The 18,724-nt window shown below is 49.4% G+C and overlaps 1 pseudogene across 1 annotated transcript in view; it reads right to left on the reverse strand.

Annotated features, from left to right (window-relative positions):
• Positions 1 to 2,822: 2,822 nt before the first annotated feature.
• The window catches only part of LOC311124872 (zinc finger protein basonuclin-1-like), an 18,040-nt pseudogene continuing 2,138 nt past the window's right edge, over positions 2,823 to 18,724 (reverse strand). Inside the window, exons 2-5 of the transcript in view lie at positions 10,123 to 10,225; positions 9,205 to 9,580; positions 3,947 to 6,075; positions 2,823 to 3,621 (exon numbers count right to left, since the gene is read on the reverse strand). The product of the transcript in view is annotated as a zinc finger protein basonuclin-1-like (transcript). The remainder of the gene's footprint in view (positions 3,622 to 3,946; positions 6,076 to 9,204; positions 9,581 to 10,122; positions 10,226 to 18,724) is intronic.

Genomic DNA, 18,724 nt, shown 5'->3' on the forward strand with positions numbered 1-18,724 from the left:
CTGTCTGTCTGTCTAGAATGATGCCCTCACCCACTCTAGTGCACAAGAGTCCTAAGATGTGAGCATATTTGTTTACAAAAGACCATGAAAATATATAAAAGTTCCAATAAATGTTTTCTTCCAAGAGTTGTAATAGTTTTTATGAGCCTGTCTGAATACTGCTTTTTTTCTGTCATGTATTTTCAGATAAGAGCGTCAAGAGAAGGCTGTTTTAATACTGCATGCCTCATATACGGTGTCCATATTAGGACAGCCTCAATCTCGGCCCAAGACCGAGGCTATCCTAATAGGAACACCGTACTGCATGAGGCGGTTAGATTCATATGCACCTCGGGACTGAGAAATCTTTGGTCAACGTTATCACGTTAGCATAATGCAACATCCAGAAACAGCCACGATAGGAGAGGAACAGAACCACACATACATACATACATACAACATCAAACAATAACTTATATCGATCAAGTTCACAATACTTAAACATTTTTTTTAAACAAAGATCTTTACAGACCACAGTCCAAAGGAACTAACGTACGCCACACTTCTAGAATGTCACAGATGCTTTTGATTGGAAAGATACGTGTAAACTCACAGGGAAAGTCGACGATAACTACCAAGAACACTGAAAATATTTCACTTGTTACAGTTGATGACCAGCGGTGTAAAGTACTTAAGTAAAAATACTTTAAAGTACTACTTAAGTCGTTTTTTGGGGGTATCTGTACTTTACTATTTATATTTTTGACAACTTTTACTTCACTACATTCCTAAAGAAAATAATGTACTTTTTACTCCATACATTTTCCCTGACACCCAAAAGTACTCGTTACATTTTGAATGCTTAGCAGGACAGGAAAATTGTCTAATTCACACACTTATCAAGAGAACATCCCTGGTCATCCCTACTGCCTCTGATCTGGCGGACTCACTAAACACAAATGCTTTGTTTGTAAATTATGTCTGAGTGTTGGAGTGTGCCCCTGGCTATCTGTAAATTAAAAAATCAAGAAAATGGTGCCCCCTACTTTTGATTCTTAAGTATATTTAAAACCAAATATTTTTTAGACTTTTACTCAAGTAGTATTTTACTGGGTGACTTTCACTTTTACTTGAGTCATTTGCTATTAAGGTATCTTTACTTTTCCTCAAGTATGACAATTGGGTACTTTTTCCTACAATGTTGATGACTGGAGATAAGTGACACTTGAACAGTATGTGATTTAGAAACTTGCAGTTGATCCTAAACTGTATGTGAGTGAATTATATTTAAGTGATAATGCCTGAGAAGCTGGTGTTTGGAGGATATATTGGTATGGGTTTTGTTAGCAAACCGTGCCAATATATCCTCCAAACACCGGCTTCGAGGGGTTACCAAAATATTCAAATAATGGTTGACATATTTTCATTAAAAACATTATTTTGATGAATTGATTCATACTATTTCATCCTTCCACAAGATATAGTCCCGACACAAATCTAGGGTTGCTACCCAAGCCGGCTGGTCGTTCGTTCTATCGGTTTGGTTGCTAGACGCGACCCAGTCATTCAGTCTTTCTGTTCTGCATTTGTTTAAGCTGTTTTCTAGTGACATGTATTTGGTTACATCCATAACAATAAGCTAATGAGGCGCGATTTCACCTGGCATAGAAAATGTGCTCAATCGTCAGGACACTGTTGTTCAGAGGAGCTAGCCAACAACACAGCTAACACAAACACTTAAAATGAAGCTGGAAAGACTGCAAACTAGCTGCACTTCGTTTTGTTGTAAATTTTTTCAATTGACATTTCTTTGTATATATCCATAAAAATGATGCCAGCTGATTCATGATTTCGACTCTGTCTCGTCCCGACTCACGACATGTTCATTACTATGGGACAGCTGGAGATCGAATTTGAATATTGAAACAATGTTGCAAATGTTGGAGAGACAGACAGCAAGGTTTATACAAATCTCCGCTGTTGAAAACTAAATGTTATTCTAAAATAAATGTGAGATAATGACTAGATGCTTTTTATAGTGGAGGTCAAGTTTATAAATAGCCTGGCTGGGTTGATGAGACAGTGGATTGTGCAGTCAGATGGAACAGAGTAAATAGGCATTTTAACGTCATAGATTTAGCCGGTGGTAACTTGTGGAATAGACACCGGCTAGAATGCGGTTTTAACCAATCAGCATTCAGGATTAGACCCACCCGTTTTATACTATATTGTAAGGCAAAGTAATGGAACTATCTAGAATTAGTGCATAGAAATAAAAGAGCTAGAGAAAGGGGCTGAGATGCACAACGTTTTAAAGATGATGCATGATTTTTAAGTGTTTTAAATCAAGACAAAAATACATGATAGAAAAATGACTTGTCAATTTCGTGTCCGAAATAACTTCATGTTTTCTACATGTACCATCAATAAATATGAATTTAAAAGAACATATGCCAAAAATGTTGGCGGGGGAAAGGAAACAGACTTAGTCTAAAATGAGTGTCCAAGGAATGGAATGCAAAAGAAGGTCTTCATGTGTACCTCAGAACAATTTGAGGTTGCTTAACTTGATATACCTGGAGAAATCCACTCAACATTCAGGGAGATATACTGTCCTGTAACATTTGCACCAAAAAAAAAGCAGATACAATCTGCCATAACAAAGAAAAATGCAGCTCGATTCCACAATCCCAAGCTCACTACAGACATTGTCCCCCAAAACAACAATGAATTTATTCAAAAAGTGCTAACTGGCAAGCCTGTTCTCGTGTCAAATAAACAAAGACAAAATAATACAGTGAGAGTGAATCAGGGTCTGTGTGAGCTGAAGCTCAAGCAAGGCCCTACTCCTGGTCAAGAGCGGTGCCGCCGCCACTGACAGTCAGGTTGCGGTGCAGGTTGGGGTTCTGGCTGTGTCTGTTGCGGCTCCGTACTGACGAGAATGTGGTGTCGCAGCCTGGGACTTTACACTTGTGCAGTAGGCGCAGGTGGACAGTCTTATAGTGGGCTCTGAACGTCCCCTTGTTGCTGTAGACCTTCTGGCACACGTGGCAGGTAATGGGTGAGCCACCTCCACCCCCCTGTGCCCCCCCCTGTCCTCCCCCCACACAGTCCAGGGTCCTCTCCCCGCCCAAAACTAACCCTTCCCCACCGGGGCCTCCTAGACCAATCCCGTCGCAGCTCTCCCCATCGCTGTCCTCCTCCATTGGCAGAGGCTCCTCCTCTAGCCCCTCCCCTTCCTCACTGCCCGCCCCATCTGAATCCCAGGAGGAACGGGCGCTGCCGCCCCCATGAGGAGGTACAGATGATGACGTACTTAGGTCCAGTACCGCCCCCTCCTCCACCCCTCCTCCTCCTCCCAGCTCCTCTCCTGCATCCTCCCCTGCCACCTCGTCGGCCATCTTGCTCATGGGGAAGACCAGGCCCATGCGGTTGTGTCCTCTGAAGATGACAGACGTCTGGCTGCCTGGGTCTCTCTGGAGATCTCTCTCCCTCTGGAGATCTCTCAGGTCCTGGCGGTAGTCCAGGCTGACAGGGTCTCTGTCCCTGCAGAGGGAGGCTGGTGAGTAGAGGGATCTAGGTGATGGGCTGTACAGGTCTTTGGTCAACAGCTTGTGGTGGAGGTTGAGGTTGGAGCTGTGCCTAGAAGACATAACATGTAGGAAAGGTTGTTTCTTGGTTGGTGTTTTTTCAAAGATACGTTTTTTTCTATCTTTAATTGACCATTCATCTCTGTTAAATAAGTCTGTAACTGACGTATTTGTGGTTGCTGCCAGTTTGGTGTGGTTTTATTAGATCATTTGAAAAGACATACTAACCATATCACTTCAACAGAACCTCTGACATAATACGCTTAAATATGGTATATTGTGCTAGAGAATGACAAATCATTTTCATAAATCACTGACAGACTATAAAACTAAAAGACAGACTACTAACCGACAGACGTGTGTTTGTTCTCTCTCACCTGTCTCTGCTCCTGCGGGAGGGGAAGGCGGCGTTGCAGCCAGCCACCGTGCACATGTGCATCTCCTTCAGGTGCACGTTGCGGTAGTGCATCTTCACACTGTACTGGTTGCTGAACGTCTTGCTGCAGATCTCACAGTGGTGTGGAAGGTCATCCCTGTCCAGTGCCCCCTCCTCGGAGTCCATACGAGACTGCAGGAGGCTAGAGTCGGTGTAGTCTGCCACACAGCCCTCTGGTCCGTCCTTCCCTCTGTCGCCTAGTCTGAACAAACCGCCGTTGGTCAGTCGGTGGTCAGTGTCGTCGCACTCTGAGTCGCACAGCTTGTCTGGGTGCCGGGAGGTTGGTTGGTCGCCCTCCTCTCCCTCTGTCTCTGTGTGGTCTCTGCTCAGAGAGAGGCTGTGGTTCTCTCGGTGGTTGAGTTTGCCATCATAGGAGGATGAGGAGCAGGTGATCCTCCCTGTCTCTGCCTGCCGGGACCCCTCTTCTTTTTCCTCTTCGTTGACCTCTTGTTCCCTGCCTCCACACATCTCTCTCTCCGGGCTGTGGGACCTTGGCCGCTTCACCCCCTCCTGTTCTCCTCTCTCCTCTATTTCCCTCTCCCTCTCTCCCCCCATCTGTCTCACAAACAAATACCCCCCTCCTCCTACCCCTCTCTCACCCTCCTCCCTGTCCATGGCCTGTATAGGGCTCTGGTCCTCTGAACCACTCTCCTCCCCCGTCCCTCCCTCCCTCTCTACTGCCTCCTTCTCGATCTTGATGGGCATGCTCGACTTCCGCGACTTCTTCTTGGGCACAGGGTCGATGATGGCACTGCAGGGGTCTGGGGCAGTGATGGAGGTGGGTTTGAGGGGGACCGAGGAGGATAGGAGGGGGAGGGAGGGGAGGTGTTGGCCGGGGGTGTTGGCCAGCTCGGCGGGGGTCACCAGGCTCCGGTAGAAAGGCAGCACAGGCTGCACCGTCTTCAGGTTGGGGAAGAGGATGCCGTGGCCCAGGTGCCCCATGCTGGGGAAGGAGCTGCTGTGGTGGAGCTTAGTGCTGCTGGTGGTGGAGTCCACATGACTCACCATGTAGCTGGCAACCGACTTTTGGCTGTCGGGGGATGAGGTCAGGGACACCGGGATGGATGAGTGGGGGTACTCAGACCGCGGTTTGTCGCTTGCTTCGGAGTCCTCGTCGGCCGAAAGGCTCCCGCCGTCTCGCAGATCCTTGTCACGGTTATTACGGTTCATGGGCATGTGCAGGCGAGGGTTAGGGTTGGCGCTGTGGCGGTTGCGGCTGCGCAGCGAGCTGAACACCATGTTGCAGCCGTCGATGGTGCACTTGTGCTTGATCTTCAGGTGCACAGCGTTGTAGTGGATCTTCAGCGTGCCCTTGTCGTAGAAGGTCTTGTCGCACGCACTGCAGTACACACGCCCCTTCTTGAGACTTCCTCCCCCGCCTCCACCTCCCCCGTTCCGGTCCATGGAGCGTTGGAGCTTGCTATCGGGGGACATCTGGGTAAGGTCAGAGTTCATCATGGAGGGGGTGCAGGGTGTGGAGCGGCCGTCCGAGTAGTTGTCGCTGGTGGGGAAGTCCTCAGCCTCCATCTTGGGAATGGCCGAGAGGCCGTCCAGAGGGTTGTCTACACCCCTGTCCAGGTCAGAGGTGAAGGAGGCGGAGCTAGAGCCCACCAGGCTGCTCTCGGTGGGTGGCGGCCCGGGGAGGGCGTTTGGGTTCTCGTCCCCCCGTCTCTGCTCCATCTGCCCGCCTTGCTGCTGCTGCAGTGCCCCCGGTGGTGACCCCAGGAGCGGCGCGGGCACAGAGCCCAACAATTGAAATGGTAGCATAAACGCCATACTATTAATAAAGTTCTCAAAGTGGTGAGCGTTGGAAGAGCTCAGCTTCTCCACCTTAGGGGTCAGGACGTTGTTGGTGGTGGCAGTGCGCGGGGTGCTGCGCTCGATGAAGGTGCGGATGTCTGAGTTGGTGCGGGTGCTGGGGACCAGCACGGCCTGACCCTCCTTGTCCTGCAGCGCCATCAGCTCCACAATGGACTTGGTCTCGCCGAAGCGGAGGAACTGCTGCAGCGTAGCGATCTCCTCCTCGAACGTCATGATGGCCCAGCGGTCCAACACCTTCCCTACTACATCCTGGAGAGGGTGTGGGGGGGTGAGAGTGGCGGGACAGGGAGAGGGGGGAGGGAGGAAAGGAGAGGGTGTGGGGGGGTGAGAGTGGCGGGACAGGGAGAGGGGGGAGGGAGGAAAGGAGAGAGTGTGGGGGGGTGAGAGTGGCGGGACAGGGAGAGGGGGGAGGGAGGAAAGGAGAGGGTGTGGGGGGGTGAGAGTGGCGGGACAGGGAGAGGGGGGAGGGAGGAAAGGAGAGGGTGTGGGGGGGTGAGAGTGGTGGGACAGGGAGAGGGGGGAGGGAGGAAAGGAGAGAGTGTGGGGGGGTGAGAGTGGCGGGACAGGGAGAGGGGGGAGGGAGGAAAGGAGAGGGTGTGGGGGGGTGAGAGTGGCGGGACAGGGAGAGGGGGGAGGGAGGAAAGGAGAGGGTGTGGGGGGGTGAGTGGCGGGACAGGGAGAGGGGGGAGGGAGGAAAGGAGAGAGTGTGGGGGGGTGAGAGTGGCGGGACAGGGAGAGGGGGAGGGAGGAAAGGAGAGGGGGTGGGTGGAGAGCGGGGAGGGGGGGGAAGAGAGGAAAGGAGAGGGGGTGGGTGGGAAAGAGAGAGTGAGAGAGAGAGAGAGAAAGCGATTGATATACAGAGAGAAAGAGAGAGAGAGAGCATTTCATCGTTAGAATTATACATCTGTATTAGGCTCTACTCCTGTATATTCACATACCAAGGAAGATATGAAGTCCTCTAAAAGACAGACTGACTGTGTCTAAATACACTACCAGTCAAAAGTTTGGACACACCTACTCATTCAAGGGTTTGTCTTTCTTTTTACTATTTTTTACATTGTAGAACAATAGTGAAGAAATCAAAACTATGAAATAACACATATGGAATCATGTAGTAACCCCAAAAGTGTTAAACACATTTTATATTTGAGATTCTTCAAATAGCCACCCTTCGCCTTTAAAAAAAAAAATTAATATGCCATTTAGCAGACACTTTTATCCAAAGCGACTTACAGTCATGCGTGCATACATTTTTACGTATGGGTGGTCCCGGGGATCGAACCCACTACCCTGGCATTACAAGCGCCATGCTCTACCAATTGAGCTACAGAGGACAGCTTTGCACTCTTGGCATTCTCTCAACCAGCTTTATGAGGTAGTTACCTGGAATGCATTTCAATTAACAGGTGTGCCTTCTTAAAAGTTAATTTGTGGAATTTCTTTCCTTCTTAATGCGTTTGAGCCAATCAGTTGTGTTGTGACAAGGTAGGGGGGGTATACAGAAGATAGCCCTATTTGGTAAAAGACCAAGTCCTTATTATGGCAAGAACAGCTCAAATAAGCAAAGAGAAAAGTCCATAATTACTTTAAGATTAGAAGGACAGTCAATCCGAAAAATTTGAAGAACTTTAAAAGTTTCTTCAAGTGCAGTCGCAAAAACCATCAAGCGCTATGATGAAACTGGCTCTCATGAGGACCGCCATAGGAATGGAAGACCCAGAGTTACCTCTGCTGCAGAGGATACGTTCATTAGAGTTACCAGCCTCAGAAATTGCAGCCCAAATAAATGCTTCACACACCTCAACAACAACTGTTCAGAGGGGACTGTGTGAATCAGGCCTTCATGGTCGAATTGCTGCAAAGAAACCACTATTAAAGGACACCAACAAGAAGCAGAGACCTGCTTGGGCCAAGAAACACGAGCAATGGACATTAGACCGGTGGAAGTCCAAATTTGAGATTTTTGGTTCCGACCGCCGAGTCTTTGTGAGACGCGGTGTGGGTGAACGGATGATCTCCGCATGTGTAGTTCCCATCGTAAAGCATGGAGGAGGAGGTGTTATGGTGTGGGGGTGCTTTGCTGGTGACACTGTCTGCGATTTATTTAGAATTCAAGGCACACTTAACCAGCATGGCTACCACAGCATTCTGCAGCGATACGCCATCCCATCTGGTTTGGGCTTAGTGGGACTATCATTTGTTTTTCAACAGGACAATGACCCAACACACCTCCATGCTGTGTAAGGGCTATTTTACCAAGAAGGAGAGTGATGGAGTGCTGCATCAGATGACCTGGCCTCCACAATCCCCCGACCTCAACACAATTGAGATGGTTTGGGATGAGTCGGACGGCAGAGTGAAGGAAAAGCAGCCAACAAGTGCTCAGCATATGTGGGAACTCCTTCAAGACTGTTGGAAAAACATTCCAGGTGAAGCTGGTTGAGAGAATGCCAAGAGTGTGCAAAGCTGTCATCAATGCAAAGGGTGGCTATTTGAAGAATCTCAAATATAACATATATTTTGATTTGTTTAACACCTTTTTGGTTACTACATGATTCCTACATGATATATGTGTTATTTCATAGTTTTGATGTCTTCACTATTATTCTACAATGTAGAAAATAGTAAAAATAAAGAAAAACCCTGGAATGAGTAGGTGTGTCCAAACTTTTGACTGGTACTGTAGGTGTAGGGTGAAGTTGCCCTTAGACGCTGATCTTGGGTCAAATGTGCATTTTCCCCACTAATGGCTAAGGTGAGGATTGGGGGAGTGGAAGTTGATACTAGATCTGTACTTAGGGGGAACTTCACCCCAGAGCGTCTTAATAAAGGGTTCAGTTGTAAAGTTAATGCAGAGAGGCAATACAGAAGAGGAGGGAGCCCTCATTACAGCGCTACCTTTCATCTGGCCTGTCATTTCTCTTCATTTAAATCATGTGGATTTTCCCTCTCTCCATCAGCGTCAGAGTGCACACACACACACATACGGATGAACGAACACACACACGGATGCACACACGCACACACACGTCAGGGTGGAGTGAGATCAGAGAGGAAGGAGAACGAGGTTGCTCCACCCGGCACAGTACTAATTACATAGGAGTTGTGGTGTCTGTGAAAGTCAGACAGCGGCCTCTCAGTACAGTAACCATGATCAATATTTCATCACACAGCATTCGTTTGGCTCTGCCTTACGAGGATTCTGACTCTGTGTTCACCATTAGAGGAGCTAACATTAAATGCAGAGAGAAAGCTGAATAGTTGATGACGGACTAATCGAAGTGAGCAGCGGCTGACACTGACTGTGTGCCGAGTGGTTCTGCCTGGCTCAAGGTTGCGAGGGAAATTGTGGAACTAAATAATATTTATAAATCTCCCCTCCATCAGTCTGGAGACCTCCAGAGAGGAGGATGTGGAGAAGAGGAGAGTTCCTATAGAGAAGCTGGCCTTTGTTTCTCTCCTGTGCTCCTCTCTCTCCTCGTCCTAAAGTAAGAACTCCTCCCTCCACCCCGCCCTACCTGTAGGACGTATCCTCGGATGTAGTCCTGTAGGGTCCAGTCCAGCGCGTTGAGGATCTGGATGACCTCCTCCTGTTTCAGGACACTGAACAGCCTGTCCAGCAGGATCTTTAGTCTGACCGGGATGGCCTGGGTCCCGTAGAGCATCAGGCTGCAGATGTCAAAGACCACGTTGGAGTGGACGATCTCCACCTGGCTGCCCTGGTACATGTGGTGCAGCTTCAGCTTGCTCAGAGCTGCAGGAGGACGGAGGAGTGGAGGGGTAGAGGGGGTAGAGGGGGTGGAGGGGTGGAGGGGTGGAGGGGTAGAGGGGGTGGAGGGGTAGAGGGGTAGGAGGGGTAGGAGGGGTAGAGGGGGTGGAGGGGTAGAGGGGTAGAGGGGGTGGAGGGGTGGAGGGGTAAAGGGGGTGGAGGGTTAGAGGGGGTGGAGGGTTAGAGGGGGTGGAGGAGTGGAGGGGTAGAGGGGGTTGAGGGGTGGAGGGGGTAGAGGGGTAGAGGGGTGGAGGGGTAGAGGGGTAGAGGGGGTGGAGGGTTAGAGGGGGTGGAGGGTTAGAGGGGGTGGAGGGGTAGAGGGGGTAGAGGGGGTAGAGGACGCACAGGAGTGAGTAGAGAAAACACAGGCGAACATGAATATAGAAAACACACTCATGCAGGCTCACAGGCCCCCCCCCCCCCCCCCCCCCCCCCACACAAACATGAATGAAGACACACGTACCCCCCACTCCCATACCATGTTAGAAATCTACACTAAGTAAAGTAACAGTTTAATCTGTGCTTACCGTGCGCTACCCATCCATGCTTGCAGTGCTCACACAGTCTTTTCTTCAGTTTCCCAGGTTTGAAACTATCACAGGTACAGTTCACCAAGGTGCAGCAAATCGCCTGGCAGAGAGACACAGAAGGTCAGAAGGTCCATAAACATTTATAAGCTATATGAGACAGGATTCCCAAATGGAATGAAAGGAATGCCTGGGTTCCATTATAGAGCCACACAGGACAAAATAAAACAGTGTTACTCAACTTCAGTTTTCAAGTACCACCAACAACACACATGTCTGTTCAAGCCCCTCACTAGCACACCTGATTCAACAACTCAACTAATCATTTACATTTACATCATTTAGCAGACGCTCTTATCCAGAGCGACTTACATCAAGTCCTTTGGTTAGTTGAATCAAGTGTGCTGGACTAGAACTGTTCGGGGTTCTTTCTCAACCAGAAGTTGCCAGTGGAGAATCACCGACATAAAACACAGCTGAACTCAGGAGAAAGGGAAAGTATAACAAGAGATTAATCAGAAGAAGGAACCAATACGCAGTTTGATCACACAGAGAACACTTCATATATCATTCACTTCTACAGAGAAATACACATTCACCCACAACCAATGGAAACAGCTTCGCTTCCCATCTAAAGCTGAGGGAAGCAGATCCACTATGTTTCACAGGGGAGTCATCTTTTGTACATGAATAAATACACAGCCTGACACCTCTCTCTCGTCTGGATGTACAGCAGAGAGAGAGAGAGAGAGAGAGAGAGAGAGAGAGAGAGAGAGAGAGAGAGAGAGAGAGAGAGAGAGAGAGAGAGAGAGAGAGAGAGATGAGAGAGGAGAGAGAGAGAGAGAGAGAGAGAGAGAGAGAGAGAGAGAGAGAGAGAGAGAGAGAGAGAGAGAGAAGAGAGAGAGGAGAGAAGAGAGAGAGAGAGAGAGAGAGGGAGAGAGAGAGAGAGAGAGAGAGAGAGAGAGAGAGAGAGAGAGAGAGACTGCAGTCATCTGCTCTCCCATTGTGAATAAATCATCCCTGCCCTGGGATGAGCGGTGCAGTGTTGTATCTTTGTGTGTGTGAAAGAGAAAGAGAGATCAGGCAGGCTGGTGTTTCTCTCTCTCTCATTCAGGTACGCACGCATGTACGGCTGCACACACCCAGCAGTGCTGCGGGCCTGTTCTCTCCTTGGCCAGGATTATCTACAACAGGCCTGCCCTGTTCTCTCCATGCCAGGATTATCTACAACAGGCCTGCCCTGTTCTCTCCATGCCAGGATTATCTACAGCAGGCCTGCCCTGTTCTCTCCATGCCAGGATTATCTACAACAGGCCTGCCCTGGTTCTCTCCATGCCAGGATCATCTACAGCAGTCTGCCCTGTTCTCTCCATGCCAGGATTATCTACAACAGGCCTGCCTTGTTCTCTCCATGCCAGGATTATCTACAGCACCCAAAGAGGTGACCTCAACACCTGGCACACCAACTCCATGTCAGCCAATCATATCCTCAGGTTGCTGGCCATAAGACCCTTTACACACAAAGATGATGCCTCTGTCTCTGGTTAAATCCCAAATGGCACCGTATTCCCTTTATAGTGCACTACTTTTGACCAGGGCTCATAGTGAATAAGGTGTCATTTGGGATGCAGCCTCTGTCTCCCATTAATGGTCTTTATCTCTCAGGACAAGCACTCAGCAGCGAGTGTGTGTGTGTGTGTGAGAGCGATTGTAGTCACTGATGCTACTAGTGCTGTTGCCCTGTGTGTGCGTGTGTGTGTGTGTGTGTGTGTGTGTGTGTACAGTGTGTGTGTGTGTATACAGTGTGTGTGTGTGTGTGTGTATAGTGTGTGTGTGTGTATAGTGTGTGTGTGTGTGTGTGTGTACAGTGTGTGATGCTATCTGATGCTCTGTGTTTCCTGCTCGCTGTACAGTGCTGTGTTAAGTGGTTGGGGTGAGAGAGAGCAGTAGAGTGACTGGGCTGAATCAGAGCTCTCCAGACCACCACTACACATCACAGAACACAGAGTCAATCAGAGCTCTCCAGACTACCACTACACATCACAGAACACAGAGTAAATCAGAGCTCTCCAGACTACCACTACACATCACAGAACACAGAGTCAATCAGAGCTCTCCAGACCACCACTACACATCACAGAACACAGAGTCAATCAGAGCTCTCCAGACTACCACTACACATCACAGAACACAGAGTCAATCAGAGCTCTCCAGACCACCATTACACATCACAGAACACAGAGTCAATCAGAGCTCTCCAGACCACCACTACACATCACAGAACACAGAGTCAATCAGAGCTCTCCAGACTACCACTACACATCACAGAACACAGAGTCAATCAGAGCTCTCCAGACTACCACTACACATCACAGAACACAGAGTCAATCAGAGCTCTCCAGACCACCACTACACATCACAGAACACAGAGTCAATCAGAGCTCTCCAGACTACCACTACACATCACAGAACACAGTCAATCAGAGCTCTCCAGACCACCACTACACATCACAGAAAACAGAGTCAATCAGAGCTCTCCAGAGACTACCACTACACATCACAGAACACAGAGTAAATCAGAGCTCTCCAGACTACCACTACACATCACAGAACACAGAGTCAATCAGAGCTCTCCAGACCACCACTACACAACACAGAGTCAATCAGAGCTCTGCAAACCACCACTACACAACACAGAACATAGTCAATCAGAGCTCTCCAGACCAGAGAGTCAATCAGAGGCCCAAAACAATGCCTCACACACTTTCATTCTCTGAAAGAAGTGTATTGTATTCAGGGATCTAGGGTTACAGGGTTTTAGATTTTATATTCAAAATTGTGTGTGTTCTACAAGACTAGAGGGTGTGTGTGTGTGTGTGTGTGTGTGTGTGTGTGTTGACGCTCATTAGATTGCGTTGAGAAGTTGGTTTGAAAGTGATTGATAAGATTCAGTTTCACCTGAAAGTAAGAATCAACATTTTATGTGTCAGAAAATGTGTATAAATCACAGCAGCAACCTGAATGGTGTTTCCATACACATCAACAAGAACAGTATGCATGCCATTTACCACTAGCCGATTACTAACTAGCATCCCTTGAGAAGAGTCATCAGATTTGTGATCAAAGCGACCTGTGTTAGCGCTACATGCTACACCCCCCTCCCCCCACCCCCCACCACCACCGTGCTGCGCTAGCACCTCTCTTTCTCCCCTGCCATCTATAATGTATGAACAGCATGTGTTAGCATACATGAGCAGCATGCTTAATGGTTAGCAATTACTGATGCTGTAGCACTAACCCCCTCAACAGTGGAGGAGGAGGGGACTGTCTCTCTCTCTCTTAATTAATCACACAGTCAACTCCTCCCACTGGTTGGTTAGCAGGGCTGGGTTCCATTCCAAAAAGATGTCCTCTTTCTCTTCTGTCCTCGTTCTCCTCCCTTCAGTCTGACAGGACTGGATATGCCAGAGTAAAATGGAGGAAACTAGGTAAAACACGTGCTATAACTACTCAGTCATCTCAGTTATTTCAGACGTACAACGGGAGTGAACATGGACAGATGGGAGACCACAACTTTCTGGAATGAAATGCAGCCGAGGAACGCACTGATGCATCCTTCCTGTTCTCTGTCCTCTCTTTCCCTTTCTTTCCTCCTGTCTCTGTCTTTAATTCTCTCCTCTCCCTCTCCCTCTCCCTCTCCTCCTCTCCTCTTTCTCTTCTCCTCCTAGTCTACATCTCCTCCTCTCCTCTCCTCTCCTCTCCTCTTCTCTTCTCCTTCTCTTCTCTTCTCTTCTCTTCTCTTCTCTTCTCTTCTCTTCTCTTCTCTTCTCTTCTCTTCTCTTCTCCTCTCCTCCTAGTCTACATCCTCTCCTCTCCTCTCCTCTCAGTCTCATCTTCCCTCCTCTCCTCCTCCACTGATCTTCACCTGATCTTCTCCTGTGGGACTGAGGTGACGTGGAAGAACCTCTTGGTCGCCTCCCACCGCCATAATCCCATCATTACAGGGCCCAACCAACACGGCCCAATTTCACTAATCCCATCACACACAGGCACACACACCACACACACCACCACCACACTCTTATGTGCTCGCACACACTCAAATATGTGCACACGTGCGCAACGCATACACACATACTGAAACGAACGAAGCACGCATGCATACACACAGGACACAACCGCACAGACACAAGCGCAAACACACACACACAAAGAGACACACAGTCCTTGATGTTTCCTCTAGTGTACAACTCAATCTGTTCCTCTGGACAATCAAAGGGCACACACACACAGAAGCTCACGCAGCAGGCATTGCTCCGCTCAGTCCTTCCTTTGTCTTAATTAGCTATTCATTTTTTCACGAGTCACTGAGAAGAAGAAAAAAAAACGGTCACTTTCACATGCCACCGCTGGGCTGGCTAAGTCTGCAGGATTCCTGTGACCATGACCGAACAGACAGACCGACAGACAGACAGACGGACGGACTCTGGTAGAGTTAATGAGTTGTCAGATCAAGGGTGATATAGTCACAATCAAAGTGTCATGATTTATTGGTTATTCAGTATGATTTCTAAAGACTTGGTCAATGTCATGATCACAGAGGCTTTTATTTAGTTATGCATTTAGGATAACCTTGATTCAGACATAGGAATTGGTAGTATGTTTTTATTCAGAAATGGATCGTTCGTCTTCCACAATCCACAATATCAGGACAACACACATGAACACTTTAGTGAGAAATCTCCATAAACTACCATTAACCCCAGTCTCTACAACTTTGGATGGAAAATGTTCCTTACACAATATTTCTGATGATCAAAAACACTGTAAGATTGCTGAATTACGGTAACTTTCCCAAGTCTCCCAGAAATCTTGATGGGAGGATTCCCTGATTTCGTGCTTATTCCCTCTGTGACGAGATGTGAATGAAGGACTCAGGCGCAGGAGGTAAAACACCGAAGTCCAGAGTTTATTCCGTTTACATAATAAACGCACCCAGCGTCCAAAATGAAACTATCACAAGGGAAATATTCACCTTGGCAATAACACAGGAAGAGTAGCTCAGCCTTCACGTTCTTCGTAACCGGAATGCATGGGAGTGTGAAATCAAACCGGGTGAAGAAGAGGGCCCCACCTGGCCTGGTGAGGATTCAGCTCCTCGCTGCCCGAATGTACTCCAGGTTACGGTGGTCTGTCCAGACAAGGAAAGGATGTTTCGCCCCTTCGAGCCAATGCCTCCACACCGTCAAAGCTCGGACAACAACCAGCAGCTCCCGATCACCAACGCCGTAGTTCTGCTCCGCCGAGCTAAGCTTCTTCGAAAGAAGGCACAGCGGCAGAGCTTGGGTGGTTTGCCCGAGCGTTGGGATAAGACAGCGCCTATCCCTACCTCGGACACATCCACCTCCACTACGAACGGTAGTGATGGATCGGGGTGAGCCACTACCGGGGCGGAGGTGAACAGACCCCACAATCTACTGAAGGCCAAATCAGCCTCAGCAGACCAGCGGAGCCGGGACGGCCCACCCTTCAACAAGGAAGGTAATGGGAGCTGCGACCTTGCCAAAGCCCCGAATAAACCTCCGATAGTACTTGCAAAGCCAAGGAAGCGCTACACCTCCTTCACCGTGGGTTGGAGTTGGCCCAATTACGCACGGCTGAAATGCGATCGCCCTCCATCTCTACACAGTGGTAGTATTGCGGTTATCCGAGGAAGGAGATTGACTGCTGGAAAACTCACACTTCTCTGCCTTGGCATAAAGATCATTTTCCAACAGTCGGACCAGTACCTTGCGAACCAGGGACACATGCTCGGCGCGCGTAGCGGAATACACCAGATGTCCATCGATGTAGACCACCACACCGCAACCAAGCATGTCCCGAAACACCTCGTCACAAAGGTTTGGAAAACGGATGGAGCATTCATCAAACCGTAGGGCATCACCAGGTATTCATAATGCCCCGATGTTGTGCTGAATGCTGTTTTCCACTCATCCCCTTCCCGAATACGCAACCAGGTTGTAGGCACTCCTGAGGTCTAATTTGGTGAAAAACGGGCCCCATGCATTGACTCAATCACTGAAGGAATTAGGGGAAGAGGATAACTAAATCGTACCGTCACCTTATTCAGTGGTCGATAATCAATGCACGGGCGTAAACCGCCATCTTTCTTCTTCACAAAGAAGAAACTTGAGGAAGCAGGTGAAGTGGAGGGACATATATACCCCTGGCACAGGGACTCGGTGACGTATGTAGGTGATCGGAAAGGAGATAGATAAGGTACAGTGCGCCGCAAAGGGCTCTGAACAAGTTTGGGTGTTCGTTACCTGGGGTGATGTGTGAGTACCCTGCCTACCGCCTCCAGACCCAAAGGAACGTTGACTACGACGTGAGGTGGATTGTCCCCTTTGTGCCACCAGAGTGGCACTGTCGCTGTCCTCCTGCGCTCCCTCGACCGGCGGCTCCCCCCAGCTCCATCTGCTCGGGGTCAGAGTCGTCCGGAGAGGGAACGGGCAGACCCCTACCAGGACGTCCTCTGGCTGCTAGCAGATTGTCCAGCCAGATGGCCATGTCCACCATTTGGGAGAACGATAGCATGGCATCACGGCAGGCTAGCTCCCAGTCGGACGTACTCCCTTAGGTGACACCGAAATGGTAGATCAGGGCCCACTCGTTCCACCCGGACCCCGCTGCAGCGTCCAGAACTCCAGCACGTAGTCCTGTGCGGTCCTCGTCCCCTGCCTCAGATGGACCAGTCATTCGTCCGCCTCTCGACCCTCAGGGCGGGTGATCGAAAACGGCCCAAAAGAGGCGAGCAAACTCCCCGTAGTCCTCCAACGCGGCACCTCCCTCGTTCCACAACCGCGTTGGCCCACTCCAGGGCTCTCCCACAAAGGCAGGAAACGAGGACGGATACATTCTCCCGCTCCAGTGGCGCCGGCCTGATGCTGGAGAAATACAGCTCGAGTTGGAGCAGAAATCCCTTACATCGCGCTGCCGTCCCATCAAACGCCAGTGGCCGGGATATCTGGATCCCTCCAGGGGCTGGGGTGTAGGTGGCTGGATCCGGTGACCAGCTGGTCTCGATAGATCGGGTCCTCTCCTTCCCCAAGCTGGCCAGCATCGAGGAATGCTCCTGGACCCTTGCCACAACTCCAGGCATGCGGTCTTCTCATGCTGACTCCATTATGCAGGTGAGTGATTCTGTGACGAGATGTTAATGAAGGAGTCAGGCGCAGGAGGTAAAACACTGAAGTCCAGAGTTTATTCCGTTTACATAAATAAAAACGCACCCAGCGTCAAAACGAAACTATCACAAGGGAAATATTCCACCTTGTCAATAACAACAGGAAGAGTAGCTCAACCAAGCTACCCGCTCTCACAATGAAACAATCACTCACAAAGACAAGGGGAACAGAGGGAACACTTATACACATACTAATTAGGAGAATGAGCACCAGGTGTGTGTGATTGACAAGACAAGACATGACAAGTGGAGTGATGAGAATGGGACCGGCAGTAGCTAGTAAGCCGGTGACGATGACGAACGCCGAAACCTGCCCGAACAAGGAGGGGAGGTAGCCTCGGCGGAAGTTGTGACACCCTCCCAATTCGAGGAAATATTCCAACATAGAATTCTGGAGAACCTAGGAATTCTGCAACCCTACAGTGGTCTACTTGATTGTCAGAAATACCGTGAGGGAAGATTTCTGGCCAAAGTTGTAGAGACTGGTAACCTGAATTTTGCAGCCCTATAACCACACTATTAGTCTCCACAAAATCATTGAGAATGCAGAAAGGAAGGAAGACCACCAGAAAGTGGAGTGGAAACTCTCCTCATCTCCTCTCTCTGTCTACACACTGGTGTTAATGCTGTCACTCAGCACCTGGTTCTACTGGGCCACAGGCTGGGAAATGGAAAGTCTCTCTCTCTCTCTCTCTCTCTCTCTCTCTCTCTCTCCTCTCTCTCTCTCTCTCTCTCTCTCTCTCTCTCTCTCTCTCTCTCTCTCTCTCTCTCTCTCTCTCTCTCTCTCTCTCTCTCTCTCTCTCTCTCTCTCTCTCTCTCTCTCTCTCTCTCTCTCTCCTCTCTCTCTCTCTCTCTCTCTCTCTCTCTCTCATCTCTCTCTCTCTCTCTCTCTCTCTCTCTCTCCTCTCCTCTCCTCTCCCTCCCTCTCCTCTCCCTCTCCTCTCCTCTCCTCCCTCCCTCTCTCCCTCCCCTCCCCCCCCCCCCAATTAAAAGCTGCTTATCTGAGAGTCAGACTGAGTCCTGATTCTGTGGGAGGACCTGAGTAGCAGCAACAGGCTGGGGAGGGAGGTTAGGGTAGGGGGAGGACGGGGAATGGGTGGGGGGCATGGAGACATGAGAGAGTCAGGGACAGACGGGGGGGAGATGATAAAGAGACGGGGAAGAAGGATAAGACAGGGTGAGGCAGAGAGGAGGTACAGGGAGAGAGGAGGAGGTAGGGTGAGAAAGCAGCAGCAGCATACCATGACACCCCAAACCTAAGTGATAACATTGGTCTGTGTGTGTGTGTGTGTCAAATACCACTCCACACACTGACTCAAACCCACAGAGGGGAGGATATGGTTGAGCAGAACACAG

This window comes from Coregonus lavaretus (assembly GCF_964263955.1).
Source record: "Coregonus lavaretus genome assembly, contig: HAP1_SCAFFOLD_607, whole genome shotgun sequence".
NCBI lineage: Eukaryota > Metazoa > Chordata > Actinopteri > Salmoniformes > Salmonidae > Coregonus > Coregonus lavaretus.